This window comes from Procambarus clarkii, unplaced genomic scaffold (genome assembly GCF_040958095.1).
Source record: "Procambarus clarkii isolate CNS0578487 unplaced genomic scaffold, FALCON_Pclarkii_2.0 HiC_scaffold_97, whole genome shotgun sequence".
Taxonomy (NCBI): Eukaryota; Metazoa; Arthropoda; class Malacostraca; order Decapoda; family Cambaridae; genus Procambarus; species Procambarus clarkii.
Window position 1 is genome coordinate 3,889,497 of NW_027189130.1, and position 21,993 is coordinate 3,911,489.

At 47.0% G+C, this 21,993-nt stretch overlaps 1 pseudogene; it reads right to left on the bottom strand.

Moving 5' to 3' along the window:
* Positions 1-4,661: 4,661 nt before the first annotated feature.
* LOC138360136 (etoposide-induced protein 2.4 homolog) lies at positions 4,662-5,671 on the bottom strand (annotated as a pseudogene).
* Between the last annotated feature and the right edge of the window lie 16,322 nt (positions 5,672-21,993).

The following is a 21,993-nucleotide window of genomic DNA, read 5'->3' on the forward strand; positions in this document are numbered from 1 at the left end:
CTTGAGCCGTTTCTCCTCTCTTCTTCCCTGTCTCTTCTGAATTCTGGTGAGCCCACTCATTTGGACTCTCGGACTCGCACCCTTTCTTGTCTTGATCTTTCTCTCTGCTCTTCTTCTCTTTACTTAGATTTCAAGTGGCAGGTTCTTGATGACCTCCATGGAAGTGATCATTTCCCCATCCTTGTTTCCTTTTTCTCTTTTCGCCCTTCCCTCTCTTTCCCTAGGTGGCAGTTTGCTAAGGCGGACTGGACCCTATTTTCCCTCAGTGCTACTCTCTCTGACCTCTCCCTTCTGCCCCTCTCTCGCGCTCTCCTCCTTTTTCATGACACTGTCTTCAACGCTGCCCTCCGCTCTATTCCTCGCTCTTCCTCTCGGGGTCCACGGAAGTGCGTTCCCTGGTGGAATGCGGACTGTGCTCGGGCTGTCCGCTGTAAGCGTGCAGCCTGGAAGAGGCACCGCCGTAGGCAGACGACCGATTCTTTTCTTTTCTTTCGGAAAGCGAGTGCGGTGGCCCGTAGGGCCATCCGTACGGCTAAACGTGAATGTTGGGCATCTTATGTCTCAACAATTACGTCCGAAACCCCTCTGGCCCAGATCTGGAAGCGTATCCGCAAGATAGCGAGTAAGTTCGTTCCCGATGTTTCACCGGTCCTTCACCTCTATGATACTCTTGTGGCGCACCCGTTGCAGGTCGCTTCCGAACTGGGTTCCCACTTTTCTTCTGTTAGCTCTGGTCTTCATCTTCCCCAATCTTTCCTTCTTCGTAAACCTGTCCTTGAGTCTCGTCCTTTAGATTTCTGCACTCATCTTCAGCTTCCCTATAATGATCCCTTCTCTCTCTCTGAACTTCGTTCTGCCCTGGCCCTCTGCGGTTCTACGGCGGCGGGCTCCGATGGTATTCATTATGAGATGCTTCGCCATCTCCCTCTGAGCACGTCTCAGTATTTACTGAGTCTGTATAATCGGATCTGGGAGTCGTCGTCAGTCCCTGAGGACTGGCTCGATGCCGTTGTCCTCCCTGTTCGCAAACCGGGGTCTCTGGGTATCCCTGGGTTCCCCTAAGGACTTTCGCCCTATTGCTTTCACAAGTTGTGCCTGCAAACTCTTTGAACGTCTGGTTAACGTTCGTCTGATGTGGTTCCTGGAACACCATCTCCTCCTCTCCCCTTCTCAATTTGGTTTCCGCAAGTGCCGCAGCACGACAGATGTCCTGGTGAACTTGGAGGTCTATATTCGTACTGCTTTTGCTGCGAAGACCTCCGTTGTTGCCGTCCTTTTTGACCTGGAAAAGGCTTACGACACCACTTGGCGATATCATATCCTATCTCAACTTCATTCTGTTGGCCTTCGTGGTCATCTCCCTCTCTTTCTCCGCAGCTTCCTCTCTCATCGTTCCTTTCGGGTGCGCCTTGGTACCGCTCTCTCTCCCTCTTTTCAGCAATACGAAGGTGTGCCCCAGGGTAGTGTTCTGATCACTACTCTTTTTCTGGTTGCCCTCAATGGTCTTCTTTCCTCTCTTCCATCTGGTGTCTTCTCCGCTCTCTATGTCGATGATCTTACCCTTTGTTGTCAGGGTGAAGATTCGCCTCTCCTGCAACGCCGGCTTCAACTTGCAATTGATGCCGTGTCGTCTTGGGCCACAGATCATGGCTTCAAGTTCTCTACTTCTATGACTTGTGCCATGACTTTTACGCGGAAACGGGTTGTTCTTCGTCCCTCTGTCACTTTATGGTCATCCCCTTGAATACAAAGATTCCGCGAAGCTTTTGGGGTTATTCCTTGACACTCGTTTGTCTTGGTCTCCCCATATCTCTTACTTCCGTGTTGAGTGCTCTAAGGCCCTTACCCTCCTTCGGGTCTTGTCCCATACTTCTTGGGGGGCAGATAGGCGCACTCTCCTTGCTTTACATTCCTCTCTCGTCCTGTCTAAGCTCGATTATGGTTGCCCTGCTTACTCGTCTGCTTCTCCTTCTACTCTTCACCGTCTTGATGCTTTGCACCATACTGGGTTGCGCCTCAGTTCTGGTGCCTTTCGTTCGACTCCAGTCCTTAGCTTGTATGTTGACACTGGCTTCCTCTCTTTCCAGGACCGCCGTGATCGCTACTGTCTTCGCTATCTTGCACGGTCCTTGCAACATCCTTCCTCTCGCCTCTGTCGTGCTTTAACTTTTACCCCTCCTGCGGTTCCTGTTCCTCTTCACCACCTCCCTCTTTCTGTCCGGTTATCTCGCCTACAGGATTCTCATTCCGTTCGTATTTCTGATGTTTCTCCTCGTGTTGTTCCTTCTTTGCCCCCGTGGAGGGTCCCTCTTCCGCGGTTTTGTACATCCTTGACCCGTATCACTAAAGCTTTTACCCCTCCTACGGTTCTAAAACGCCTTTTCCTTGAGCACTTTTCTTCTCACTCCCGCTCCGTTTCTGTCTTCACCGATGGGTCTAAGTCAGCAGACAGTGTTGGCTACTCTGTTGTTTTTCCTGATCGCACTTATATGTATCGCTTGCCTCCGGAGACTAGCATCTTTACAGCGGAACTTTATGCTATTCTCTATGCTCTTCGTCTCCTACTTTCTCGTTGTCAGTCTTCCTTTGTAGTTGTTGTTGACTCTCGTAGTGCCCTCATGGCTCTCGGGTCCTTTAATCCGGTTCATCCAGTAGTTGTCGAGATCCAGCATTGGCTGTTTCTTGTTCACAGTAAATTTAAGTCGGTTGAGTTTTGTTGGGTTCCCAGCCATATTGGTGTCTCTTTAAATGAGCGTGCGGATGCTGCCGCCAAGGAAGCTGTCCGCTCTTGTCCCATCTCTCGTAAAGGCATTCCGTATTCAGACTTTTACCCGGTTATCCATTCCTCAGTCCTTACCCGTTGGCAGGCTTCTTGGTTGTCTGTTACTGGTAACAAGCTACGTACTCTTAAATGTTGTGTTTCCTCGTGGCCGTCCTCCTTCCACCGTAACCGGCGGTGGGAAACAGCTCTGGCGAGGTTGCGTATTGGCCATACTCGCTTAACCCATGGTCACTTGATAGAGCGCCGCCCTGCTCCTTATTGTCCTAGATGCATTGTCCCTCTTACGGTCGTGCATGTCCTTCTTGAATGTCCTGACTTCCAGGACGAGCATGTCTTGCTTTCCGACCGCCCCTCGCGGTCACCTGTCCCTCGATAGAATTCTTGGTGACTCGGATACTTTTGATATCGTTCGCCTTATGCGTTTTTGTTCTCGCATTGGCATCCTTGGTGATATTTAGCGCCCTCTGATTATTTTGCGTATTTGATGGTGCTACATAGCCTTCCCGGTTTGGTGCCTTCTTTTGATAATTACTTACTGTTATGGGGGGTCTCGTGGCTGCTCTGTGAGGGGTAATAGCTAAGGTCAAGGAGTTCCTAAAATAGTGGAAGTTAGGTTAGGCTCAGACCCCAGGGAAGACAATTCCCGGAAAATAATACTTGGCCTATGAGTTCGCCGTCAAGAGGGCCGGAATCTCGGCCTTGGTGTAGGTTGCTCGGAACCGATCTTTGATTGGGTGGAACATGGTGATGTTTAACTGGCACCAGGAGTGAAGAAAGTCCCCTTCATCGGGTCGGTGCCGATGGAAGAAAGCTTTCTATCTGTATAGTGCTCCGATCGCCAATTCACATCACTGACGAAGGCCTTCCGTCTCTTCCCGGTATAAAACGCCAGGATGGGAGTGGGGCTGACATTCTAAGAGTGAAGAGCTTAGAGGTTATATATAACTGATCCCCCCCCCCTATGTCGTTACCTCACTGTACTGTGGTCAGGTGAAGATAGACGAATCACGAGCCTGCCTTCCTCACTAAGTAGGTAGTTACAATTTGTAACTACAATATATAAATAATGGTCTAGTTTGTGCAGGTCAATGTTAACATTAAAAATATTGTGACATTGGTTAATTTGGGCTGACTTGATCAAATTGCGTTCATCAAAACTCCTTCACTTAGCAATATGTTTTGCCTCTCTCCAATTAATATTATGATTATATAAACTGGCATGTATCTTATCTTGAGGCTTATCTTGAGATGATTTCGGGGCTTAGCGTCCTCGACAAGGCCTCATTTTTTGTTTCACATCTCCAGGAAGCCGCCCGTAGCAGCTGTCTAACTCCCAGGTACCTATTTACTGCTAGGTGAACAGATGCATCAGGGTGAAAGAAACTCAGCCCATTTGTTTCCGCTTCCACCGGGGGATCGAACCCGGAACCTCAGGACTGCGAATCCGAAGCGCTGTCCATTCAGCTGTCTGGCTTCCTTGCATCCACTTACTCACGAGTCATTTATCAGCTTACAAATTCTTCACATACTGTCAATGTCTCGCTCCATTTTACTATTTTAAGTACATTCACATTCTTGTTCTATATATCTCATAGACTTCACAAGCCACTCATAAAACCTTAAAATTACTATACACTCGCATATTTTCCTCAGATACTATTGTTAACTATAGTCCCTTGCACAAGATGGCAAGAGAGGCAGCCAAATAACACTCTTAGCTGATGGAACAAGTTCCAGTTGAGTGAGTAAGGGGGCGTAAGACATCACCCCCTTCGATGACCTATTTGACCAAGTTATGTGGATATAAAAACTCCATGGGGATTAATACATGTAGCTTCTCTTCTGGGGAAGAGAGATGGTATCTCTAAATCATCATCAATCAACATGTGGTCAAAATAATTCTTAGTATACAGCAGAACAACTGCCGGCCAAGCAATATTAATATGAAATATTGTTGCATCTTTGGTGAAGCAACTTTTGCTTTAGTCACAGACAATAAAACAGCTTCAAATGTCTGAAGCAATTCCCATTGAGTAAAAAAATCTTTCAAACGTCTACTGGGAAGAAAGGAAGTAGAGCGATGAGGAGATAACTGAGGAGTCTTGCTGGGGGTCGGTGGAGGATATCTTGTGACAAGAGTCTGGATGATGCGGTTGGACACACCAACCACCAAAGAAAACAAATGCATTTGGCAACCATTGGTGTTGAACATTAGATCAGCCTCGTTGGCACTGATGATGAAAACAGGAAGTGACAAAGCAAAGAGACATCCAATAATCTTCATTGAAGATTGATACATTGTGACAAGTGCCAGGGGAAGGCCAAAGCCAATGAAGTGCGACCAGTTATCCTCGATGAAACATAATCTCTTGTATATTTCCCAACCCATGTTGAACCATCTGTAATCAAAGGCATAGTGCATTAAGCATACACAGGTGAATACCGTTCAGGATCACATCTACACCCACCAGAGGCACCAGCTTCATCAAGCTAGCCTGTATGAGAAAAAGAAACTGGACAAAGATGGAGATGAGAATCGGCTACAAGTTTACTGATGCTGCTGATCAGGTGGGGACGTCCTTGGCGCTCCCGATATGCACTGTCAGCTATGTGTTGGAACCATATGGTGTTGATCCTGGAGAGCACGAAGAGTGGCAAGACCCACAATGTGTTGAAGATGGTAGTGAGGATGGGCAGCACCAACGACCACACTGGCCCCGCTTCCTCATCCAGGAAGAGCCCCAGCACCTGCTTCAGTCCCGGCCGCAGCATGTAGTGGAAGAATGCTACACTGAGGTCGAAAACAGCACCGTTAAGGATGCAACACTGCAATGTAAATACATTGTATTGTAAGCATGTAAATGCAATGCATTGGACTGTTCGGCCCATTCTAATCGCACAATGTTGATAAGTGTGAACTCAAAGATTTACTAGATTGTCAAAGCTTCACACACCCAATCGTTACAAGGGATCGAAAACACACACACACACACACACACACACACACACACACACACACACACACACACACATTTTATCCTGCTTCCCAAAAGATCAGATCAGATTTATCCAGATCTCCCCCCCCCAAAAAAAAAAAAGAACTAGGAAACAAAAGGCTGGCATATTAAAGGGAGAATTAGGAGGAGATGAGTTTTCCTAAGGGAAATATCTTGGGACACATACCTCAGAGCTAAGTCTGTACAAGATATGATGGACTATGTTACCCAAAAGTGTCAGGAGGCAGTAAGCAGATACATCCCGGCCCAAAAGGAAAAATCCGAGAAGCAAAAGAAGAATCCATGGTATAATAGGGCGTGTATGGAAGCTAAGGAACTGAACAAATGGGTGTGAAGGAACTTTCGGAATAACAGAACACCAGAAAGCAGAGAGAGATACCAGAGAACCAGAAATGAGTATGTCAGGGTGAGAAGAGAAGCAGAGAAAAATTATGAAAATGATATAGCAAACAAAGCCAAGACCGAACCAAAGCTATTCTAGTCTCATCAGGAGGAAGACAAGAGTGAGAGAACAGAGAATGAAACTTAGAACAGGCGAGGACAGGTATAAAGAGAATGACAGAGGTGTGTGAAGAACTCAACAAGAGGTTCCAGGAGGTCTTCACAATAGAACAAGGTGAGGTCACTGTGCTAGGAGAAAGGGAGGTAAACCAGGGGCCTTGGAAGAGTTCGAAATTACGAGAGATGAAGTCAAGAGACACCTGCTGGGTCTGGATGTTAGAAAGGCTCTTGGTCCAGATGGTATCTCGCCATGGGTACTGAAAAAGTGTGCAGAGGCACTTTGCTTGCCACTCTCCATAGTGTATAGTAGGTCACTGGAGACCTACCAGAAATATGGAAGATGGCGAATGTGGTCCCAATATACAAAAAAGAGGCGACAGGGAAGAGGCACTGAGCTACAGGCCAGTATCCTTGACTTGTATACCATGCAAGGAGATGAAGATCCTGAGAAAACCTAGTAACACATCTGGAGGGAAGGGACTTCGTGACAAATCGCCAACATGAGTTCAGGGAAGGTAAATCTTGCCTGACAGCTTAATAGAATTCTACGATCAAGTGACAAATATTAAGCAAGAGAAGGCTGGGCGGATTGCATTTTCTTTGATTGTCGGAAAGCCTTTGACACAGTCCCCCATAAGAGGCTGGTACATAAGCTGGAGAGACAGGCAGGAGTAGCTGGTAAAGTGCTCCAGTGGGTAAGGGAGTACCTAAGCAATAGGAAGCAGAGAGTTACGGTGAGGGGTGAGACCTTAGATTGGCGTGAAATCACCAGTGGAGTCCCACAGGGCTCTGTACTCGGTCCTATCTTGTTTCTGATTTATGTAAATGATCTCCCGGAGGGTATAGACTCATTTCTCTCAATGTTTGGTGACAATGCCAAAATTATGAGGAGGATTAAGACAGGAGGAGGACTGCTTGAGGATTCAAGAAGACCTAGACAAGCTGAAGGAATGGTCGAACAAATGGTTGTAAGTTAAACCCAAACAAATGTAATGTATTGATGATAGGTGTAGGGAACAGGAGGCCAGATACAAGGTATCATCTGGGAGATGAAATTCTTCGAGTCAGAGAAAAAAACTTGGTGGTTGATATCACGCCAGACTTGTTCCCTGCAGCCCATATCAAGAGGATAACATCAGCGGCATATGCCAGGCTGGCCAACATAACAACGGCATTTAGAAACTTGTGTAAGGAATCATTCAGAACTTTGCATACCACACACGTCAGACCAATCCTGGAGTATGCAGCCTCATCATGGAGTCGATATCTAATAAAGGATAAGACTAAACTGGAAAAGGTTCAAAGGTTTGCCACCAGACTAGTACCCGAGCTGAGGGGTATGAGCTACGAGGAGAGACTACGGGAATTAAACCTCACTTCGCTGGAAGACAGAAGAGTTAGAGGGGACATGATCACCGCATTCAAGATTCTGAACGGAATTGATAGGGTAGATAAAGACAGTCTATTTAACACAAGGGGCACACGCACTAGGGGGGACGGGGGGAAAATGAGTGCCCAAGTGAGCCACAGAGATATTTGACACTAAACAAGTTTTCTGATTATTTGACAAATGGAATGCATTAGGAGGTGATGTGGTGGAGACTGACTCCATACAGTTTCAAGTGTAGATATGATAGAGCCCAATAGGCTCAGGAACCTGTACACCTGTTGATTGACGGTTGACAGGCTGGACCAAAGAGCCAGAACTCAACCCCCACAAGCACAAATAGGCGAGCGTGCGCACGCGCGCACCCACACACACACACACACACACACACACACACACACACACACACACACACACACACACACACACACACACACACACACTCTCCTCTCTCTCTCTGTTTCTCTCTTTATCTCTCTTTATCTCTCTCTCTCTTTATGTATTTGTATGATTTATATATACATTTTAAATGTTATGCACTAATTAATTTGCTCGAAATATACTTAAAAGGGCTTTTCTATTGCAGGTGTGTTGGAGCTGCAGGTGTGTGCAAGGGTGCTTCAGGTGTGTATGAGGGAACTACAGGTAATGTCCACCGTGCCCTCCACATGGTCACTGCTGTTAAAACCACTTCTCGCAACACGTGGGGAAGCTCAGGTTACAATATAGGAACACATTGTAGGTATATGTATATCATACCTGCATATACCTGTATGTGCGAGTATGATATGTATATCACTACAGGTATGTGCGAGGACGCTACAGGTGTGAGAGGTAGCTCGGGTTACAATGCAGGAACACATTGCAGGTATGATAAGTATACAAGTGATGTAGGTTTTAAATCATTGAGGACAACAGTGGTTGTATTAACATCAATTCAGATGTTTCGTATCATTGTGCATTAGACATCAGTAAAAGAACTCGAGGAGATTTTACTAGTCTTATATTAATGATGAAGATGCTGTTGATAATGTTCAAAGACTGACAACAAAAGAAATATCTACTGAAAATGTTTCAAATATTAAACTAAATATTTTCACAAGCATAGTGAAGGTCAAGCGGACATAATATTCAATTATTAATATTCTTTGAAGTGACTTATGGTGTTATACGATACGTTTTTAAAGCCGTGTGTATATTATTCCAGCATGTTTGAATCTCGTAATCATGGAATTATTTTGTTAGAACCTGAACAAATCGGCAACAAGAATTAAAACATAAGAACATAGGAATGAAGGAAACTGCAGAAGGTCTATTGACCCATACGAAGCAGCTCCTATTATTATCCTCCCAAACTCCAGAGATCCTATGCTGTTATATTACCCAGTAATTTGTTCTACAAGTCAACAACGCTGTTACCAAACTAGTATTTACTCACGTCTTTCCTAAATCTAAACTTGTTCAATATATATATTTTTTCACGTTCTCTTCAGTGAAATATAGAATACCTTATTAATATCTCCCTTATTATGCCTTTTCATCCACTACAATCAATGCCTCACACGGAAGGTGTTATGGCCTCCCTCGACCAGTGACCGGGTTCTTTATCTCAGTCGCTGCTAATGGCCTTGATGTGTCTTCTTCATTCACCCCACCTCAAGTGAATAGTAAGTTATAGAGAACTGGCAATAGCAAGTAATCGTGACAGGAAATGGGGGAGGGGGTAGACAATACTAATCGGCACTTTCCCAGATATAATATATACTGTATAATCACTATATATTTACATATGAATATTGCGAATGTCACTTTTGCACAGGACACTAATACGACAAATTCTGCAGTCTTCTTCTGCTGGGAGTCCACTGTCTTAAGTTATACGTCACCCACGCTCAGTGGTCCTCACACTGGTGAGTTCACCATACTCAACACAACATGGGCCAGTCCTACATCGTAATGTCACTGTGTCAGACACCCTACTTCGTCTCTACAAGTCGAAGTGCTTTTTCACCCGGGCAGAAGTGCACCCTGGCAGAAGTATCCAGCAACACACTAAGACAAACTTCTCAACAAACGGCCAGTCCTGCCGTCTCGTAATTGAACTTCGCCTATCCTGGGAACGTCAGGCCAACCAATAACAATTAAAAGACAAAGCACTGTCTCTACACACAGCCACTACTTGTCCTTGATGGTCTGGCCCTAGCGTCGGTAGGGGACAGACGTGTTGCATCGGCGCTCCAGCAGTTGGTGTTGTTTGCCAGTTTCGGGCGGGAGTGTACTCACCTAGTTTTACTCGCCTAGTTGTGTTTGCGGGGGTTGAGCTCTGGCTCTTTGGTCCCTCCTCTCAACCGTCAATCAACAGGTGTACAGATTCATGAGCCTATCGGGCTCTGTCATATCTACACTTGAAACTGTGTATGGAGTCAGCCTCCACCACATCACCCCCTAATGCATTCCATTTGTCAACCACTGACACTAAAAAAGTTCTTTCTAATATCTCTGTGGCTCATTTGGGCACTCAGTTTCCACCTGTGTCCCCTTGTGCGTGTTCCCCTTGTGTTAAATAGACTGTCTTTATCGACCCTATCAATTCCCATCAGAATCTTGAATGCGGTGATCATGTCCCCTCTAACTCTTCTGTCTTCCAGCGAAGTGAGGTTTAATTCCCATAGTCTCTCCTCGTAGCTCATACCTCTCAGCTCGGGTACTAGTCTGGTGGCAAACCTTTGAACCTTTTCCAGTTTAGTCTTATCCTTGACTAGATATGGACTCCATACTGGGGCTGTATACTCCAGGATTGGCCTGACATATGTGGTATACAAAGTTCTGAATGATTCTTTACACAAGTTTCTGAATGCCGTTCGTATGTTGGCCAGCCTGACATATGCCGCTGATGTTATCCGCTTGATATGTGCTGCAGGAGACAGGTCTGGCGTGATATCAACCCCCAAGTCTTTTTCCTTCTCTGACACCTGAAGAATTTCCTCTCCCAGATGATACCTTGTATCTGGCCTCCTGCTCCCTACACCTATCTTCATTACATTACATTTGGTTGGGTTAAACTCTAACAACCATTTGTTCGACCATTCCTTCAGCTTGTCTAGATCTTCTTGAAGCCTCAAACAGTCCTCTTCTGTTTTAATCCTTCTCATAATTTTAGCATCGTCCGCAAACATTGAGAGAAATGAATCGATACCCTCCGGAAGATCATTTACATATATCAGAAACAAGATAGGACCGAGTACAGAGCCCTGTGGGACTCCACTGGTGACTTCACGCCAATCGGAGGTCTCACCCCTCACCGTAACTCTCTGCTTCCTATTGCTTAGATACTCCCTTATCCACTGGAGCTCCTTACCAGCTACACCTGCCTGTCTCTCCAGCTTATGTACCAGCCTCTTATGCGGTACTGTGTCAAAGGCTTTCCGACAATCCAAGAAAATGCAGTCCGCCCAGCCCTCTCTTTCTTGCTTAATCTTTGTCACCTGATCGTAGAATTCTATCAAGACTGTAAGGCAAGATTTACCCTCCCTGAACCCATGTTGGCGATTTGTCACGAAGTCCCTTCTCTCCAGATGTGTTACCAGGTTTTTTCTCACGATCTTCTCCATCACCTTGCATGGTATACAAGGCAAGGACACTGGCCTGTAGTTCAGTGCCTCTTGCCCGTCGCCCTTTTTGTATATTGGGACCACATTCGCCGTCTTCCATATTTCTGGTAGGTCTCCCGTCTCCAGTGACTTACTATACACTATGGAGAGTGGCAAGCAAAGTGCCTCTGCACACTCTTTCAGTACCCATGGTGAGATCCCATCTGGACCAACAGCCTTTCTAACATCCAGATCCAGCAGGTGTCTCTTGACCACCTCTCTCGTAATTTCGAACTCTTCCAAGGCCACCTGGTTTACCTCCCTTTCTCCTAGCACGGTGACCTCACCTTGTTATATTGTGAAGACTTCCTGGAACCTCTTGTTGAGTTCTTCACACACCTCTGTCATTCTCTGTATACCTGTCCTCGCCTGTTCGAAGTTTCAATACCTGTTCTTTCACTGTTGTTTTCCTTCTGATGTGACTGGAGTAGCTTTGGTTCGGTCTTGGCTTTGTTTGCTATATAATTTTCAAAACTTTTCTCTGCTTCTCTTCTCACCCTGACGTACTCATTCCTGGTTCTCTGGTATCTCTCTCTCTGCTTTCTGGTGTTCTGTTATTCCGGAAGTTCTTCCACGCCCTTTTGTTCAGTTTCTTCGCTTCCATACATGCCCCTATTATACCATGGATTCTTCTGTTGCTTCTCGGATTTTTCCCTTTGGGCTGGGATGAACCTGTTTACTGCCTCCTGACACTTTTGGGTAACATAGTCCATCATACCCTGTACAGACTTATCTCTGAGGTCTGTGTCCCAAGGCATTTCACTTGGGAAACTTCTCATCTGTTCATAATTCCCCTTTCGGTATGCCAGCCTTTTGATTCCTAGTTCTTTTTTGGGGGAGATAAGTCCTAGCTCTACCAGGTACTCAAAGTTCAATACACTGTGGTCACTCATTCCCAAGGGCGCTTCCATCTTAACTTTTCTTATATCCCACTCATTTAGGGTAAATATCAAATCAAGCATTGCTGGTTCATCTTCTCCTCTCATTCTTGTTGGTTCTTTGATGTGCTGGCTTAAAGTTTCTTGTTGCCACGTCCAGCAGCTTAGCTCTCCATGTTTTTGGTCCTCCATGCGGGTCTCTGTTCTTCCAATCTATCTTCCCATGGTTGAAGTCTCCCATAATTAGTAGTCCAGATCCATTCCTGCTAGCAACAGAAGCTGCTCTTTCTATTATGTTAATGGTGGCCATGTTGTTTCTATCATATTCCTGTCTAGGTCTTCTGTCATTTGGTGGTGGATTATATATGACTACAACTATAATTTTTTTCCCTCCATTTGTTACAGTACCTGCTATGTAGTCACTGAAACCTTCACAGCCCTGAATATCCATCTCCTCAAAATCCCAGCCTTTTCTTACCAGCAGAGCTATACCACCCCCACCTCTTCCTTCCCTCTCTTTCCTCATAACATAATTGTCCTGTGGGAACACTGCGTTTGTTATCGTTTTCGTGATCTTTGTTTCTGTGAGGGCTATTATGTCTGGGTTTTCCTCTAGTACCAGTTCTCCAAGCTCATTTGCTTTATTTGTAATTCCATCTATGTTAGTGTACATCGCTTTGAGGCTCACTTTCTTCTGTCCCTTCTCAAATCGCCTCCTTGGTGAGTGTTCTTCTGGTGGGGGAGGCTGTTCCATGGGTGTGAGGACCTGTGAGGTGGATAACAGGGTCTCAGAGGATACTGGGGTGAGGGGCGGGGGATCCAGTGAAGTGGGAGGGACAGGGAGGGTATGGGGTGAAAGGGGAGGGAGGACGGGAAGGAAAGGGTGGGGAGGACTCGGGGGGTTTATGGGGTGAAAGGGGAGGGAGGACGGGAAGGAAAGGGGGGGGAGGGAGGACTCGGGAGGAGGGGAGGGGTAGAAGGGTGGAGATTAGGTGTGAGGGGAGGGAGATTTGGCTGAACATTTGAGTGGGGGCAGGGAGGGTTTGGGGTAGAGGGGTTTTCTATGCAGAGGAGGGAGGTGGGGTTGTCCTCCCTTCTGGTGTTACTGGGTAGCTGGTTGTGGGTTCCCCCCTCGCCTCTGGGGGTGTTGTGTTGGGAGCTGTGACTTCCTGGTTTTCCCCTCTTGCCCTGCGCCTCTTCCTTGCTTCTGCCACCACGGCTCTCTCCTCCCTTGTCATGTCTCTCTGGAGGAATACATTTTTTAATTTTCCCACGTTTTTCAGGGAGGTCTTCCTTGATAGGATCTTCTCCTTTGTGCTCTCGTTTGCAAACACACAAACGTTTGTGTGTCTGCTCGTCTGTGCTGATGTGGTGTTACGATGGGGGTCCCTTTATCCCCTGTCGTCCGGGCTCAATCTGTGGGACTAGAGTTCTCTGTGCGGGCTGGTTACCCACAGATTGCACTGGCTTGTGAAATGCTCTCTGTCCCTGTGTTTGAGATTTATGGGGTCGAGTTGGTAACAGCCCGTAGGGCGATTGTGAAGTTCACAGAGGAGGTGGCGTATCGCGATTTTCTCTGGCGTTACGAGGGGTGGACACTACCCCTGCTGGATGGTGCGGGCACTGTAACCCTCTCTGATAGAAGTGGTGCACTTACTTACATCAGTGTGCATGGGGCTCCCTTGGAGTTTCCAGAGGCTCTGCTACGGCGGTATTTCGGCTCACTCCCCCCCCCCCCAGTTCACCCCCACACTAACTACCGCGCCGGTTTGGCGCGGTAGTTAGTGTGGGGGTGAACGTGGTGTCTTCTAGTCCTCTTAAGGGTGTGAGGTCTAACATTCGCACCCTGGGCATGAGACTCCGGGCGGATATTCCGTCCTCTGTGCGCCTTATGGGGTACAACGTTCGGGTGTTTTATGCCCGCCAGCCGCGGACGTGTTATCGTTGTGGTCTTTTGGGCCATCAGGCTGCTGCCTGTTCTGCGCCTGCTGTTGCACCGGTGAATCTCTTCAGTGAGGAGGATTTTCCGCCCCTTCCTGTGGGGGATGATTCGGTGGGTGTGGACGTCTCTTCGACTGAGGAGGTGCCCTTTGTATCAGCTGTTGCTCCTCCTGTTGTGCCCCCTGTTGTTGCCGCATCTCCTCCGGAGGTTGGGTCCTCGCCTAGTGCTCCGGCTGGTGTCCCTGAGCCTCTTCCGACTGCCGTTTGCTCGGACCCCTCGTCTTCCAGTTCTTCCTCTGCTGTGTCTGTCCCGGTCACTGCACCCTCGCCGTCTGTTCCGGCTGTGCTGGGAGCTGGGGTGGATCCAGCATTCCCTCCTGTGCCTGGCCTGGTGCCCCGTGTGGTTGAGGCTGCCGTACTGCGGCGTGCGTCGGTTCGCCCGGCTAGTGCTGCGCGGGTCGCTGAGTCTGCCTCCGGGTCTGATGATGTGCGGCCCGAGCCTAAGCGTTCCCGGCGTTCTTCTGCGTGGCCTGAAGTTGGCGACTTCGACGATTGTGATCCTTCCGTTGACGGTGGGGTGGCTCCGGATGTGGTGCACACTACAGTGGTGGCGGAGGTACACTTGCCTGAGGATGCCGGTGCCGGCGTTTCAGCCTCCCCTCCTGGTCTGGTGTCCGAGGGTCCTGCTTCAGGTGCGTTGCCTGCGTGGGGTGGCTCTGGTTCTTCGTGGGAGGTGGTTCCCCCTGCTGTGGTTGGTGGTGAGCGGGGTGGCCTGGTGATGGTGTTGAGAAAGGATGCTCGCTCTGAGAGTTCTGTGGCCCCTTCCTTGTTACCCGTTTCCTCGGCAGCGGTCTTGCCGCCTCTTCCGCCTCCAGCAGTCTCTTCTGTGTCTCCTGCGGTATCCATGGAGGTGCTACAGTCTCGTCGTCCGGACCCTGCTCCTATGTGTGCGACGGCGTGGCAGTCTCGGCGGCCCTCGTCCGCTTCTCCAGTGTCGTCTGCTTCCTCGATGGGAGTGGATGGCGCTCCCCGGCGTCGTTATGCGACTTGCGTCAGTGACCTCGGGCGTTGGCTGATGCTGCCCGATATAGATGTTCCTGAGTTTGATACCCCTCGGGAGAGAGGGATCAACAACCCTACCGACCTTGAAGATTTGGTCTGGGAGGCTTACAAGAAGAAGTATCCTTCCGCTGTTTTCCCGAAGAAGTACATTTCTCACGTTGTTCCTCGCAAATGATTTCTGTGTATTCTGTGTTTCCTGTTGTGTGCGGTGCGGATGGGGTGTGTGTGTGTGTGTGTGTGTGAGTGGGTGGGGTGGGTTTTGTTTCCCAGTTCCTACATGCTCCGGTGTATGTTGTAGGTTTTCTTTGTATGGCAGGTGGGTGGGTGTGCGTTTCCTGTGTATTTGTGTGTTCGGTTGTGGATGTCGTATGCGCTTGTGTATGTCATATCGTGTGCCCTTCAGGCTGTTGGCGAGTGCTCTTTGTTCGGTTGTGCCATTTTGTTTTGCCTTCCGTTTGTTATGGCGTGCTTTACCTGTTGTACGTGTTTGTTCTTTATGTTTTGTTTGGAAAGTATTGTGATTGTACTGTTCCTCGGTCTACCTACCTGGGCAGGCGGAAGTGCGTTTCCTGGTGGAATGCAGACTGCGCTCGGGCTGTCCGCTGTAAGCGTGCGGCCTGGAGGAAACACCGACCACGGCAGACGGCTGATTCTATTATTTTGTTTCGAAAAGCAAGTGCGGTGGCCAGTATGACCATTCGTTCAGTAAAGTGCAAGAGTTGGAAAGCTTATGTTTCCACCATTACGTCCGATACAACTCTGGTGCAGAGCTTGAAGAAGAACTGCAAGATTGGGGATAAGTTCGTTCCAGATATCTCGCCGGTTCTTCACCTCCGTGGTACTCTTCTGGCGGACCTAGTGCAGGTCGCGACCGAGCTGGGTTCCCACTTTTCTTCTGTTAGCTCTGGTTCTCATCTTCCTCAATCCTTCCTTCCTTCGAAAACCTGCTCTTGAATCTCATCCCTTAGATTTCCGCACTTATCTCCGCCTTCCCTACTACGATCCCTTCGCTCTGAGCATTAGGCTGCTCTGGCCCTCTGAGCTTCTACGGCAGCGGGCTCGGATAACATTCATTGTGAGATGCTTCGCCATCTCCCTCCTCGCACGTCTCGGTATTTACCGAGTCTGTATAACCAGGTCTGGGAGTAGTCGTCAGTCCATGAGGTCTGGCTCAATGCCGTTGTACTTCCTATTCGGAAACCGGGGTCTCTCGGGACATCCCCTAAGGACTTCCGTCCTATTGCCCTCACGATCTGTGTTTGCAAACTCTTTGAACGTTTAGTAAATGTGCGTCTGATGTGGTTCTTGGAACACCATCACCTCTTTTCTCCTTCTCAATTTGGTTTTCGCAAGTGCTACAGCACAACTGATGTCCTGGTGAACTTGGAGATGACACAACCTGGAGATACTATATTCTATCCCAACTTCTTTCTTTTGGCCTTTGTGTAATCTTCCTCTCTTCCTCCAAAGCTTCCTCTCTCGTCGTTCATTTAGTCAGGCTTGGTACCACTCTCTCTCTGCCCTCTTTTTCGGCAATACGAAGATGTACCCCCTAAGTAGTGTTCTGAGCACTACTCTTTTTCTGGTTGCTCTCAATGGTCTTCTTTCCTTCATTCCTTCTGGCATCTTCTCCGCTCTTTATGTCGACAATCTTACTGTTTGCTGTCGAGGTGATGATTCGCCTCTTCTTCAACGACGGCTTCAACTTGCGATTGATGCCGTGTTGTCTTGGGCCACCAATCATGGCTTCAGGTTCTCTGCAACTAAGACTTGTGCTATGACTTTTACTCATAAGCATGTCTTCCTTCGTCCTTCTTTGACGCTTTATGGTCTTCCCATTGTGTACAGGGATTCTGCGAAGGTTTTGGGGTTAATCTTTGACACTCGTTTGTCTTGATCGCCCCATATCCCTTACCTCCGTGTTGAAGGTCCTTACCCTACTTAAGGTTCTGTCCCATAATTCTTAAGAAGCGGATAGTCGTACGCTCTTCTCTTTGCATTCCTCTCTCATACGGTCTAAACTCGATTATGGTTGCCTTGCTTACTCTTCTGCTTCTCCTATTTCTCTTCGATCCTTTGCACCATACTGGGTTGTGGCTCAGGTCTAGTGCCTTTCATTCGACTCCTACCCTCAGCTTGTACGTTGACATTCGCTTCCTGTCTCTCCAGGACCGCCGAGATCGCTACTGTCTTCGCTACCTTGCGTGGTCTTTACAACACCCTCACTCTCGCCTGTGTCGTGCTTTGACTTTTCCGCCCTCCTGTAGTTACTGTTATCCCTCAACACCCCCCCTTTTTCTGTCCAGTTGTCTCGCCCGCAACATTCTCTTTTGATTAGTATTACTAATATTTCTCCTCATTTTGTTCATTCCTTGCCCCTGTGGAGGTTCCCCTTCCTCTATAGTTCAAATCCTTGACCCTCATCATTAAAGCTTTTACCCCTCCTACAGTTCTGAAACGCCTTTTCCTTGAAAACTTTTCTTAACATTACCGCTCAGTTTCTATCTTCACAGATGGGTCTTAAGTCTGCAGACAGTGTAGGCTACTGTTGTTTTTCCTGACCACACCTATATGTGTCGCTTGCCTCCGGAGACTAGCATCTTCACGGCAGAACTTTATGCTATTCTCTCTGCTCTTCGTCTCCTGCTTTCTCGCTGTCAATCCTCCTTTGTGGTTGTAGATAACTCTCACAGTGCCCTCATGGATCTGGAATCGTTTAATCCAGTCCATTCGGTAGTCATAGAGATTCAACATTGGCTGTTTCTTATCTCCAGTAGTTTTAACAGTTGACTTTTTTCTGGGTTCCCAGCCATATTGGTGTCTCTAAATGAGCGTGCGGACACTGCCGCTAAGGAAGCTATCAGCACTTATCCCATCTCCCATAAATGTATTCCTTATTCCGACTTTTACCCAGTTATTCATTTCGGCATCCTTGCCGTAGCAGGGTTGTTGGTCTTCTGTTACTGGTAACAAACTACTATTATAGTCTGTGGGTTGGTGTTGTCGTCGTCGTTGATCCTTCTCTACGGACAACCCAACCCACAACTCGGTAGAGTGTTTATACTTTACCAGGAGATCACCCTGGGCGCTTCTGGCTCTTGGAGAGGGGCTCAACGTCACACATTCAGGGGATGCGGCTCCACCACTTAGCCTCGTTGTCACGTGCTCACACCCACTCGAGCCGCTGTGACTCCCCACTCTCTCCTTAGGTGATATGATCTCCTCAATTCCCCTTTGACTTATTAGTATTACTTTCTACCCTGTCCACAGCAGTGGTTCTTGGTTCTTTCTCTCTCTCCTTCTGTACTATTTCATGGGAAGCCTCACTAGGACAAGGGCAAACACCAGCAAATTGGAATACATTTACTGGACAAAGCACATACACACATACAATAATAATGAATCCTATACTCTATACTATTACAATCAGGTTGCTCTCCAACACAACCAGAACTCTACCATCAGCTTATCAAGTGGTATCCTATCTCCTGGTTCACCACCTGATACTATCAACCTCCTCAAGTTGATCAAGTCTGCATACACTGTTGCACTAGCAGCAAGAGAAATATATATATATATATATATCTTTAAATGTGTACAAAGAAAAACAGCATTTGAATGCAATAACATATATCAGTATAAATGTTCATTGATGCACAACAATGATCAATCGATCACTCTATCAGTCCTAGAACACATACATTTGTAGGTAATCCAGCCTACGACTGTAACTCTAAACTTCAGTATAAAACACTCCTTGACGTAACACTGCAAACAATCACTCCCCTCTCACTGCGTCTTGCACGCAAACGACAACCAAACACTATCAACTCCCTACAAGTAATCCACCAGAACTTCCCTTCCACCTCTGGAAGTTCACTACCCTGATATCTTCAGGTTCTTCCAGGCTTAACTACCAGGATCCTCTGCAGCTCCTCCAGGCTGCTATCATGAAGTTTCCTTGAGCAACTACGGTGCTTCACCCTTCTGCTAGGTTCCTCCACAGCTCTCTTGGCTGCTACACCATGAAGTTCCCTCGAGCAACTATGGTGCTTCTCCACCTCTACAGAAGCACGTGACACTCCTCTTCACTGCTTCTCCTCACAGCTCGAGGTCCTCTGTTCCACTACCTGGGAGTCTCATCAACTACTCCTTCTGTGCTGGCTTCGAAGTTCTCAGCAACTTCTTCCCCAAAGACAAACCTGCAACCCATCGACACTCCAATAAAATGTTTCCCCTTTAACACATAAACAAAAATAACCACACAATATGCTTGCCTCAAACCTCTATCTGTCCTCTACATACAGTGAGAGTGGACTCCCCCGTTTTGGGCGGGTCCATACTCCACCTCGCCCGGCGGTGGTCCTCACTCACTCCGCCTCACTCACTCAGGGAGGGGCCTTCGCCGTGGGGAGCTCTCAGTCACCTGCCAGCGCTCAGAGGGGACGGACGTCGCTCCGTGTTCCTCCCTCTCCACTCTCTTATTTCAGGCTTTCTGCCTTATTAAAACATGTCTAACTTATCAATAACTGTTGCTACTGTTGCTGGGCACACGACCAACTACAAGCAATCACTATGAACTGGCGTATATCGTGCTTACCACAGATTGTCTGGTCATGGGCGCTCCTTCCTCTGACGAGGCTTGGTCAGGGCGCTTCCACGGCCCACAATAATGTCTCTGGCTGGCTTGATACTCTCTTCTTCGACCAGGACTTGAGACCACAACGTTCCCAGCTCAGTTCCACAGCTGGCACGTCTACACACTTCTCTTCTCTTCGAGATATATCACTAGGGGTTCCCTTCTGACGGGAGCTCAACGGAGCGCGGCTTTCCCCTGCGATGTCTGGCACTCAAGTGAGGTCAAAGCCCCTCCAGAAGCGAGCCTCACGCCTCCAGCAAAATATCCACATCTCCTAGCCAGTCATTTATCTGTTTTCTTCTTCATTGCCCATAATCTCAAATTGTTATACATATCCAAGCAGCTATTTTAAATATGCGTTATCACCTCAATATTTGCTAGACCTTCTAATCAGGTCAGGCTTGATGAATAACTCTCAAGGAGGGAGACTCGTTTCTCCTGCAGGCTGAGATCATAACACTACGTACTCTTAAAAGTAGTGCGTCCACTGTGGACTTCCTCCTACCACTGTAACCGACGATGGGAAACAGCTCTGGCAAGGCTGCATATTGGCAATACGAGCTTAACTCATGGACACCTAATGGAGCGCCGCCCTGCTCCTTATTGTCCTAACTTCATTGTCCCTCTTACTGTTGTGCATATCCTTGTTGAATGTCCTGACTTCCAAGACAAGCGTGTGTCTTGCTTTCCGACCGTCTCCTGTGGTCATTTATCCCTCGATAGAATTCTTGGTGAACCGGATTCTTTTGATATCGTTCACCTGATGTGTATCTGTTCTCGTATTGGAATTCTCAGTGATATTTAGCACTCTGATTATTCCGCATATTTGATGGTGCTACAAAACTTTCCCGGCTTGGTGCCTTCTTTAATAATTACTTACTTACAATACAATACAATACAATTTTATTTAGGTAAGGTACATACATACAATAAATATTTACAAGGATTGTTTAACTTATAGGTATAGCTAGTACATACAATGCCTAAAGCCGCTATTACGCAAAGCGTTTCGGGCATGATAAACTTAAATGACAAGCTTAATACTAATTGAGCATAATGAGTAGAATGAAAACAAGAAATGAAAACATAGATGAAAAAGCAGCACAAATACAATTATGTCGACAAACAGCGCTCTTTAAAGAAAAAAACAGACATTGGTTGACAATAGAAGGGTAAGGTAGGTTACAGGGAATTTATTAGGTATAGCTTCGCTTTTAACTTAAACTGGTTGAGAGAGGTACAGTCTTTAATATGGTTGGGAAGGTCATTCCACATTCTGGGCCCCTTGATTTGTAGAGCATTTCTAGTTTGATTAAGTCGTACTCTAGGAATATCAAAACTGTATTTATTTCTGGTGTGATGCTCATGGGTTCTGATACAACCTTCTATGAAGCTTTTGAGATCAGGATTGGCATTATAGTTTAGCGTTTTATATATGTATAATACACATGAGAGAATGTGCAGTGACTTAATGTCTAACATATTCAGAGATTTAAGTAGGGGTACCGAGTGATGTCTGGGGCCAGAATTGGATATTGTCCTAATAGCAGCTTTGTGTTGAGTAATTAGATGACGTAAGTGATTTTGGGTAGTAGAGCCCCAAGCACAAATACCATAGTTGAGATATGGATAGATAAGGGAGTAATAGAGAGTCACCAGGGCAGGGCGTGGTACATAATATCTGATCTTAGAAAGAATGCCCACATTTTTGAAACTTTTTTTTATATGTTTAGAATGTGTCCCTGGAAATTAAGCTTGTGGTCAATGAGAATGCCAAGGAATTTGCCATCTAATTTGTTACAAATTTGGGTATTGTTTATTTTGAGATTTATTTGATTAGAGGATTTATTGCCAAACAGAATATAAAAGGTTTTGTCAATGTTAAGGGTGAGTTTGTTGGCAGTTAGCCACAGATGGACTTTATTTAGCTCAGTATTTACTGCGTCATTTAGAGCAAGGGGATCAGGACTGGAGTAAATGAAGGTTGTGTCGTCAGCAAATAGAATTGGTTTGAGGTGTTGGGAGGCATTTGGAAGGTCATTAATGTAGATGAGAAAGAGGAGAGGGCCAAGTATGCTGCCCTGGGGAACACCAATGTTGATGGGTAGGGTGGGAGAAATTGTGTTATTCACAGAA